This window comes from Echeneis naucrates, chromosome 4, assembly GCF_900963305.1.
Source record: "Echeneis naucrates chromosome 4, fEcheNa1.1, whole genome shotgun sequence".
NCBI classification, from domain to species: domain Eukaryota; kingdom Metazoa; phylum Chordata; class Actinopteri; order Carangiformes; family Echeneidae; genus Echeneis; species Echeneis naucrates.
Window position 1 is genome coordinate 12,575,074 of NC_042514.1, and position 10,425 is coordinate 12,585,498.

Here is a 10,425-nt window from a genome sequence, read left to right on the forward strand (position 1 = left end):
TTTGAGGCCAATATGGTAGATCTGAAGGACTCTGGTGATCCTGCATTCTTATAGCATGACTGATGGTAACAAAATGCCTGCAAACCTTTATGACGTTCCCGTTGATGTCAGTTAAGATGATACCTGTGAATGTGTGAAAGCGAAAGACCACTATGCTTAAATACCACTTCACAGATCTGCGAGCACAGCTATTGACTTTTCATCATGTTTAAGTGGTGGGTTGGAATGGTGTCGACATGAGTCACTCTAAGAGCCAAGTTGACTCTCAGGTTTTCATCTGCCACTCTGATAAGGTCGAGGACCAGTGAGTCAGTCTCTATCAGGTTGAGTCAGCCAGTCAGATGAGTCCTGCAGAAACTCAGTGAGCCAGTCAGAATTGACCATCTGCAAATCAGTTGTTGAGCCAGTGAGTTTAGAAAGGGGGAAATTTGTATCGGAAGCAAAAAAGAGATGCAAATAAAACCTGAATTTTTGCTGAGTGGAAATTACAATCTGGCATCAGCAGTATGTCCATGGATCCAATCTGCTTTTTTCAACAATGCAGACTAGAGGCGATGGATTCTCAGAAGGATTCTATTTAAGTTCATCTTAATATGCAGTTAGCAAAAACGAGCAGCTAAAAGAATTGCAAAACTTCCAAATCTCTTTCCCTCCCTCGTGCCCATTGCCTTTAGAATTTAGGTCGTTTTGAGTGCAAATAAAATAATGTATAACATTGAACAAACCTATCAGTTTTGTACCAACATTTACCCTCTTACTTCAACAGCATACACCATTTCTTTGTTAAAATGTGCAGGACTCCACATCAGTGGAGTGAAAGTGGAGCACTTTCAGGTTCCTATGAATCCAACGATCACAGAAAATCTGTCACTGTCAGTTCACACCTCTGCCCTGCAGTACGCAGCTCAGAGGTGACTGGGCTTCCAAAGGAAACTTCAGACGGATAAATGTATGTAGAAACTCCCCCCGTGACTTTACTAGAAGAGGCTAGAAACGTCACAAACTGGCGTGGGATGCGCATGGCCCAGGACAGGAAGGCTCTGCAGTGGGTGATTAAAACCAACCAGAAAATCATTATCTGCTGTGCATCAGTGATATGGGTGAGGTGAAGTGTCGCAAAGAGCTCAAATGATACTCAAAGACAATACCCACCCCTGCCACAGCCTGTTCACCTGCTGCTGGTCCATCTGGCAAGCAATAGTATCCTCTGCTGTACTGCCATACTGCAGAGCAGTTTCTTTCTCAGGCTGTCAAACTGCAGAGTACTTACTGCCTACTCCATCACAAAAATAGTTCAGTGAATAGCTTAGAGGAACTCATTTCCTTACACAGTTTTGTTTTGTGTGATGATAATTAAATTAAATCCTGAATGGGATTACTTTCAGGCCTACATAGCTCTGATTGTGTACTTGGTGGACTGGTGTGACAGAAACCACCTCCAGCTCAACAAGGATGTAGGATTTTTCAGACCGGGGTCTTCTACAGAGTTGTTTGTGTCAGCTCCGGTCCTCTTGTGTGTAGACTGGTCTTCTACAGAAACACTGTGCTCAGCAGTTTTATCTTGTTTGTCGTGGTGGTGGTAGGATTAGTATTTGAGCAAGCTGGGAGGAAGATATTCTGTAATACAGGCCAAAGGCGGCCAAGGTAAGGTTGAAGAATACACAATTCTCAATTCTGTGTAGGAGTTTTGGTCAGGCTACATCAGTTTCATATCCCCAAAACTCTGTTGTGTGGCCAATAGCTCTGAAAGAGCAGATAGATTAGAAAACAGGGCAAATTTGTGACTGTGGTCACAATAAAACATAGCAGGTGAAGAATATAGCGCTCTGCTTGGCGTCTAGATGTTCTTTATCTCTACGCATGCCATTATTTTCTTATTTCAAGACACCTTGACTGATATAAGAAACAAGTGCTGATGAGATTCTCAGAACTCCCCACTGAAACGCTTGAATGCATCAGTGGAGTCCTCGGTAATGGCATCTCTACCTCGGGAATCTCAAACTCTCCACTGAGAATTGTAATGAAATTATGGTAGATGAAGTGTCCACTTCACATCCAGAGATCATTAATCCCCCAGTATAAGCCAGACTTTTTCCCTTCCTTTTTGTCCTTTCCAGCACATCTCCAACACATCTAGACTTTTTTCCCCTTTTCAACTTTTTCCTGTCAGGAGCCAAGTTTATATTTTCTCCCACTCCTCCTCCTCTCCTTTTTCCTCCACTTTACTCCTCACTCTCCCCAAGACCTTTACATTATCTCTCTCCAGAGGTGCCATTTATGACAGATTGGCTGTATCCTGTTATCCAGTTCCTCTGGATGGTACTCCATCTCCGAGTCCCTGCTGGAGAAGAATCCCAAACAACAATTTCTTGGTTATTGCTTCCACTATCACAAGACTACTATCATAACACTAACTGATGCAGTCCGGAGAAAGGGCAGTGAGAGATAAGGAAAGAATAATCTGGAAGCCATATTTTGTTTTTCCCTTCTTTCATTCCTCAATTTCTTTTGCCTTGAACATTTACTCAGCAGTTTACCATCCAAGTCTCCGTCCAGACTACATGAAACCGATTTAAAAACCTGTTGTTGTAAACCTTGTAAGACTTTGGTGGTAGAAATACACTTGCCCTTGTACACGCATATTGACCCAAAGAGTTTTAGAACTATTTCAGTTTCTCATTTTCTATGATAGTATCACAATTTTAGAAATAAATAAATAAATAAAAACTATGGCCTGTATTTGAACTGTGTTTGAAAATGTGATCAAAGGACTTAACTGGCCACTGATAGCTTACAGTCAGTAACATCTGCAATCCAGTTAATTGAAATTGATTTCATTAAACTCAAAAGTGATTTAAAGTCAAAATTGGTTAAAAGGCAAAGCTAAAGCTAAAGGTCAGTTACAAAGTAAAATTGGCAATTTCTATGAAGATGGCAAATTTTATTGCCCTTAGCTGGTTCACAATCTTTTCATCAGTGGATTACAAATAACCAGCTATTTGTTTTATAAGTGTCACAGAATCAGCTGTACAGTGTTTGGATTGAACATCGGGCTTCTGAAGAGGTCCTTTTCCTGTTTTCGTGCATCCTTTGATCAGAGGGTGTAGTATAGTATGTAGTATATCCCGCTGCCTGGAAATTAGCTATACTCAAACCTATTTTGCAAGGAGGTGATATATCTTACCTGAATACAAGTGTGGCTCACAAAAGCACAGTTGGTCAGTGATCTTTTTCACTACATCCCCCGACATGAATGTTTTTTTTTGTTTTGTTTTTTTTTCCCCTGGAAAATATGAGATGAACTTGATAAGGGCTTTGATCTTTGAAGTATTTGTCAGCTTGAGGAAAGCCATTGAAATCATTAATTAGGTTCTTTTGTCATTCCTGTTGATTAAGAAAAAAAAAAAAAGGACTTCTAATGTCTCTTTATGATGATACAATCAGCATGCAAGGACAAAAAAAAAACCCAAACTCAGTCCCTGTTATTCTTTTTTTTCATTCATCTTCAATTGCTTATGCGTTTCTGGGTCACAGGGGGTATCCTCGCTTGTAATCCTGAAATTTGGCTAAAAATCAACCAGAACTGCCATCATACTCACAATTTCACAGTAAGTCTGACTTTCAGTACCACAACTGCACTCCAATAACCACAAACAGTAGGCATGACTGTCTTTTATGCTCTCAGACAATGGAATAATTCATTCAAGTAAAAAAAAAAAAAAAAGCTTTTAGATATGTTTTGACCATGCTATAAGTCTAATATTCACTTTCCTCCCCACAAATCCACTTATATTATAAAATTCTTCGATTCTGTTTTATCCCATTCATGTCATGAGCTTTTTCACTTAGTGCTTAGCACATATAGTAAACAGATCACACCAGATCTCAATGTAGCCATTATTACATTAACAAGCACCTACAAAACCAAGCTAAAATAATAGTCAGTGCCATCATATTTTTGATAATCATTGTATTTTCTCCATTTATGAGTATACAGGGTATTCTAATAGTGAGGGTACACTTTAACACACCCATCCCCCAGTGACCTCAAACAGGAATAAGCAGGTGGAGGAAACCGGGGCAGGTATCCAGAGATCCTGTACTGGTGTAACGACTGTCAACGGGAATCATCATTTAATTCATATTTCCCTCTGTATGTGGCTAAAATAACAATGATAGTAATCCAATATAACTATTATTCACCTGTTCACTTAAATAGAGACATGAACCTGCAGTCAGAGACACTTTGGGAGCTGTAATATTCACAATTCAAACTGAATGTGAATGTTGTAATGAACAAAACTTCATACATTCACATCCCAGCACATAATATCTTGATCTTATTTTCCACAGACTCCAGAGATGGTCACTTTCTCCTTCAGACCACTGATGGGTTGTTTCCTGCTGCGGTTCCCCAATATTACCTCATCATCATTACCTCAGGAGGATGAACACTCCCTCAAGAAGATGTACTCAAGGCCTTCTTTCCCAGGTTTGTGTTCAGAATGTGAAGTCACTGATTTAGTCCTATCCACCTCTATAGTACCTAAATATTAGCACTGTTAATGTAGTATGGCACTTATTGTAGTTTACCCCCCCCCCCCCCCCCGCAGGAAAAAAAAAAAAAAAATCATTGGTTGAATATACTAAACACATCAAACTTCATTTGACCAGATACTTACATTTTTATGACTTTTTTAATTGACTGTGAGAGAAATATATTTATTTAACCACCAATGGCATTTTAACACTGTGGGCATATATGCAAACTATGTATTAGTAATTAAGGTTTAACCAGCAGGGTAGAAAGTGGTCCCTTGGTTTGTTTGGCAGTTCTGGATGTCCTGGTAATCCAGCTTCTTCCCACAATCCAAAGACATGACTTAAATGAATTGCTGACTCAAAACTGCCCAAAGGCACGAGTGTGACTGTGAGTGATTGTGGCCCTACGTGTATAGATAGTAGCTACAGGGTATACCCCACTCTCAACCAGTGTCAGCTTGGATTGACTCCAACCCCGCTGTGACCCTTCACGGTATAGATAATGGATGGATGGAAGTGCCAAGATGAAGTATAGAGGTATTAAGAGCTCTATAAAGCTCTAAAGTGGTCAATCAGCAGCAATAGCGCAGGGACAGAGTCATACCTGGAGAAGAATAACTTAGATCTGTTCCAGTGACGCCACATTCAAGGTACGATCAGACCGACTTTCAATAAAAGCTGAACCTCAAAATAAAAGAAAATTGCAGCCTCTTTTGTTGGCTAATTGAAACTCACTGGGATGATGCTGAAGTCTTCTCAGACCTCAACAATTATTGCGGTGACAGAAATTACTACGACAGACATTATCATATCACATATGGTGTTTTCCAATTAATTACTTGTACAGCTGACAAAAACTAAATATAATGTCCAAAATGGTATTTATATGAGTTCTAAAAGTTGCTTGACAAGGTTGAAAGATGCTTGTTATTGTGTTTACCAAGCTTGAATGGGACTAGCCAGACCCCAAGTTTGGTGTGTGTGGATTCTTACGTGGGGGTTTCTATAGTATCACCGGCATAGTTGCAGTTTCTATATGACCTGCAGCATACATGGATTACTAATAACAAGAGCATCTGTGTGTCACATTGTCCATGTTTATCTGAGGTACTAGCAAATTTTCAGTCATCTACATATATAAAAGACATATTTTACAAAATCAGATGATCACCACATAGCCTTGAGTTGAATTTAAATTAAGTAAAAAAAAAAGGGGGGGGAGGGGGGCTATAAAAGACTACAAGACTTTTTCATTTCCAACTTCGAACCATTTTCAAATGATGCAAGACACTAGAGGAATAAGTCATAAGGCAAACATCCCATAATAATTGGTATAAAGACATAAATGAAATATGTTGCAGGATTTTAAAAACAAGGTTTCACTCTATGTGCACTGGAAGTAAATGACGTCCAGGTATTCGAGTCACTGTAGTCTGAGGAATGGAGTGTGGTACAAAGCGCTGTAGAGCTGATGGATCGATGTCTTTGTTCCTCGGGAGGAAAAGGAACACTGCTAAATCCTCAACAGCAACAGATCTTCCAAAAGATCCTGCCCATTCTGGATCTGATGCACACCACCCAATATTTACAAATACTTACATTTGTAAGCATGACAGAAAATGTAATACCTGCATTTATAGCATCTATAGATAAATCTGTTTAAAGGTTATAATTCCATGTGACTTATTTTCATCATATACAATTGTCTACTTTAAGATCAGATTGTATCTGTGGTAGGGCCAATGTGAATACAAGTCAACAGAACCTGATTACCTGGCAATGCCACCTGGGAAACTTTACCCCAGGAAATATTTTGTGTGAACCTGAGCTAAGCTCTCACTTGCCTTAAAAGGCAACACAGATTCAACAACTGAAACAAGACGGAGACCTGGTTCCAAAAGAAAGCCAATTTATTCATTGTAAATTAAATGATTGAAAGCTGGATGCATCTGTGGAGAGACTGGGTAGTAAAATGGGAAAAATGTATCAAATAAAGAAAACGTAGCAGTTTGATCATTCACAATATCGGAGGTAAACTTTAATCCACCAGCAGCAGAAGCAGACACTATCACGAGGGAGAAAGGAAAGCTATGGCAAACAATTGCAACTCGGTTACCAGACATGACAGAATTGAGTAGAGTAACGCAGTAATGCATCAGTGGCTACATTTCCTACCTCAGTCACAGAGAGAGGCCAATGTGGCAACCAGGAAGAGACAGTGAAAAAGGCAGCCATGATGCCACAGGTGCTTTAAATTCGCTCAGGTTAATTAGGGAGGGGCTGGCCTGATCCTGAGATGCTGCGTTCAAGAAGTCAACTAGGCATTAACATGAATGCTGGTCTTCCCATCTCATATCATATCATATCCAATCCAATTGTATCTAATCCTACTGAACTGAAATGTAAACTTTACTTTATAGCATAAAGTAATAGCATTCAAAGCCTGAATCTTAGTCATGAGACTGTACCAAAGCGTACAGCTGTGGGCCCTAAAACCAAACTAACAACTGTATATTGCTCCAAAGATTGGCTATGAAGATATACAGAATCTGGTAATAATTCTCTATAGGGTCATCATTTTCACTTTTAAATTGTTCATATAGTTGTTGATCATTTATGTTTATTTTTATATATATTTATGCGATTAAAAAAATAGGATCATCTTACACAGTAATGCAGTCCAACAGCCCTTTGAAACAAATAATTGTTTGAGTCAGATTTAGCTTGTAGTCTTTGCTGAACGTATGGGGTTTTTGTTTGTTTGTTTGTTTGCTTGTTTGTAGTAGATTTTTATGTAAATGAGGAGCGGAAAACATTTTAAACACTTGAAACCATTTTAAATTACCGTGGGAGTTTAATTTTAAAGCAGCATCCAACACTATGAGTTATAATCAATTGTAGATTAATCATCTTAAATGTGAAACATTACTAGATTTTTTACTTCAATTTGCCATCTTTGGACATTTTAGTTCAGCAAATTAGTTTAGGTGAAAAATATTAAGTGTAGGTAGGGTTTTGGAGTCAGAACTCGTATTGCATATGCATTTGGATGTTTCAAAACTTGGCTCTTGGGAAATCTTGGACAAACATCTTGCCACATGTGAAGATGGAAGTGGTTATCATCTGCCAACATTGGCACTGACTCCAGAACCGGCTGCTCTCCGAAATGGGCTCAATCATCCACAGCTGTAGCAAATTCTCAACTATCCAGGGCCATTAATTCATTGTCTTGATTATTTAACATTGAAAAACTCTTTATCTTCATCTTGATATGTGATTTGTTCAATTTGTTCAGCATTTCATTTGCAGGGGCGTGTTTTGATAGCTTAGCAGCTGACATCATTGAGCCTCAGACGAGACCATTAAAGCAGGTACAGGGGACACATGGCTACTGGAGGAAAAAAAAAAAAGACTATAGACTATAAAAGTTCAATTTTTTCTCAATTTGAAATTCTCTATTCAGTTTGTGAACTGAATGTCAATGCCAAACATTTTAATGACTTAAATAATTATATATCATAAAATATATATACTGTATAAATAATGAGTTTCTCCAAAGAAATGCCTTGCTCTCCATCGGTTGCTTCTCTGCGTACCTTTAACTTATGGCTGACAGCAGCTGTACCGTCCGTTTCCTGCTCTTGTTTTTCCTGACTGGCCGGCAGTAGGTATGGCTGCTTCCCCTTCAGTCTGGCTTGTGAAAGTTTATTAACTACCTTCTTGCTCAAGATTGTCCTGTAACTGAAACTCATTAGGTTGGCAGGACAGAAATAACCCTGAGCAGTGTGAATCAAGTACAGTGTAAGATTTGTTGTGTATTTGTTGTATTGGACACCAAGAATAAAAATTATTAACAATAAAAGTGACAATGAAACTTTTTTTTTTTTTTCTTAAACCTTTTCTGGGGAAAAAGCCACCAAATTGTGTAAGCAGGTTTTATTTGACTTCTATAGATGCAGTTCAATGAGCTGGTGCAGTTCTCTCCTTGTTCATTTATAAAGGAGCCCTGTTTTGTTTGCCAAGATGGCTACTGACTGCCACAACTTTCCTTTAAGGGCTTTGGCTGAGCCTACAGTTTGTGACATGTTTTGAAAGTGTAACAGATTTGGTGATTTCCGTCAACCTCTCAAAAATAGCAAATACTGCTGGATTTTGCCACATGATTTTATTTTCCAGAAAAAGTAACATTACAGAGCATACCGTCTCTTCTCCGACAGACTGGTCTTCTCTCCTCCCTCCTTCACTAATTGCCAGACTGGTGGCATCTTTAGTTATTAGTCTGACATGTGCTCATCCTGCATGGCAGATCAAAAGATGTGTTGAGATTCTTGTTACTTGTTTCACACCTAAATGCTTCCTGACTTAAACAAATATTTGTAATATTAAACACAGCATCTGCGTTGTTGTTTTAATATGATGAATTTTAAATTGTCTAATATACAATCTAGATAAACTAAGCTGAGTGACATTAGCGCTAACACAAGGTTATGAAGTTATCAGGGTCAAAGGGTCATTTCAACTTTGTACTGTAAGGTTCACAAATCATTTCGTTTTATTTTACTTTTTTTTTTTTTTTTACAAGATTTTTTTCCCCCGATTTTTGTAAAGCATAATTTGAATGATAAATAATGGGAACAAATTATATTAGTGGAGAGGCTACACAGAGACCGAACAATGTGTCAATGGCAAACAATGTTCAAGTCACTCCATATTGTCAGAATCTGCCATTCATTTCCAACAGCAACTCCAGAACACCGTGCCTTTGCTCCAAGCTGTAGTTTACTCTGGGCCATCTTGGCATGTTCAAGGATATGAAGAGTTTTGTTGAATTTCTGACCTGTTGAGGCTGTTGGGAAAAAATATATTTTACTTGTTTGTTTGTTTAACTAGCTGTAAAATGGCTGAAGCCGGTGCCCTTTGATTCTGACACAATGACGCCAATACAATATGTTTATTCTTGTGGCTAATAGCACTAAGAATTGATTTCTTTTCAAATGTCAAACAATGTTTCCCCATTTGAGTGAGGCCATCATCTTAGTGTGTGTGTGTGTGAGAGATTGTCATCAGGTAGCCACAGGAGACACTGCACAATGCCATGGCTTTTTGTTTACGGTATGTGCTAAAAAAATCAAAAATCTACTGCCTGCTCCCCTCTCACATGCTCACTAGTAGCATCCCAAGTAAACTATGGAGGCCTCAGGGAGTACAAGCTGTGTGTGCGCTGATGTCTGTGTTGGTACATGCGCGTTATTTAGACTCCATTAACCTCCAACAGCTAGAAGTCATTTGGGATTTTGGGAGAGGAGAGCTTCTCCTACAAAATGTAACAAGAAGAAAAAGAAAGGGTAAAGGGAGAATGTCACGATGAATTCCAGCCCATTCTTTCATTATTGCTCGGCTGATCAGGGTCTGTGTCCCCCTCATTTGAATGTGCCTGTGAGTGTGTGTGTGTATGTGTGTGTTGTTGTGCAGGTTCACTGCACAACGGGGGAAAAAACAGCAGTTACACATTTCATTAAAAAAAAAAAAAAAAAATCGTTAAAAATATTCTTTATCTGCTATGTTTTTCCAAGTATTTTATCCATCAATTTTCAACCCTGGTAGGAAATTATTATTATTACTATCTGAAGGAATGTATTCATTCATTCATCTTCAACTGCTTTTCTGTTTTGAGGTCATGGGGGGTGCTGGTGACCCCAGTCCATCACACGAGACCAACAACCGCTCATACTCAGACAATTTAGAGTCACTAGGTAACACTAGGTGTTTGGACGGTGGGAGGAAACCGATGGGGGAGAACATGCAGACTCCACACAGAACCGAACCCACGACCTTCTTATTGTGGGGTGTCAGTGCTAACCACTATGCCACCATGCTGCCCTG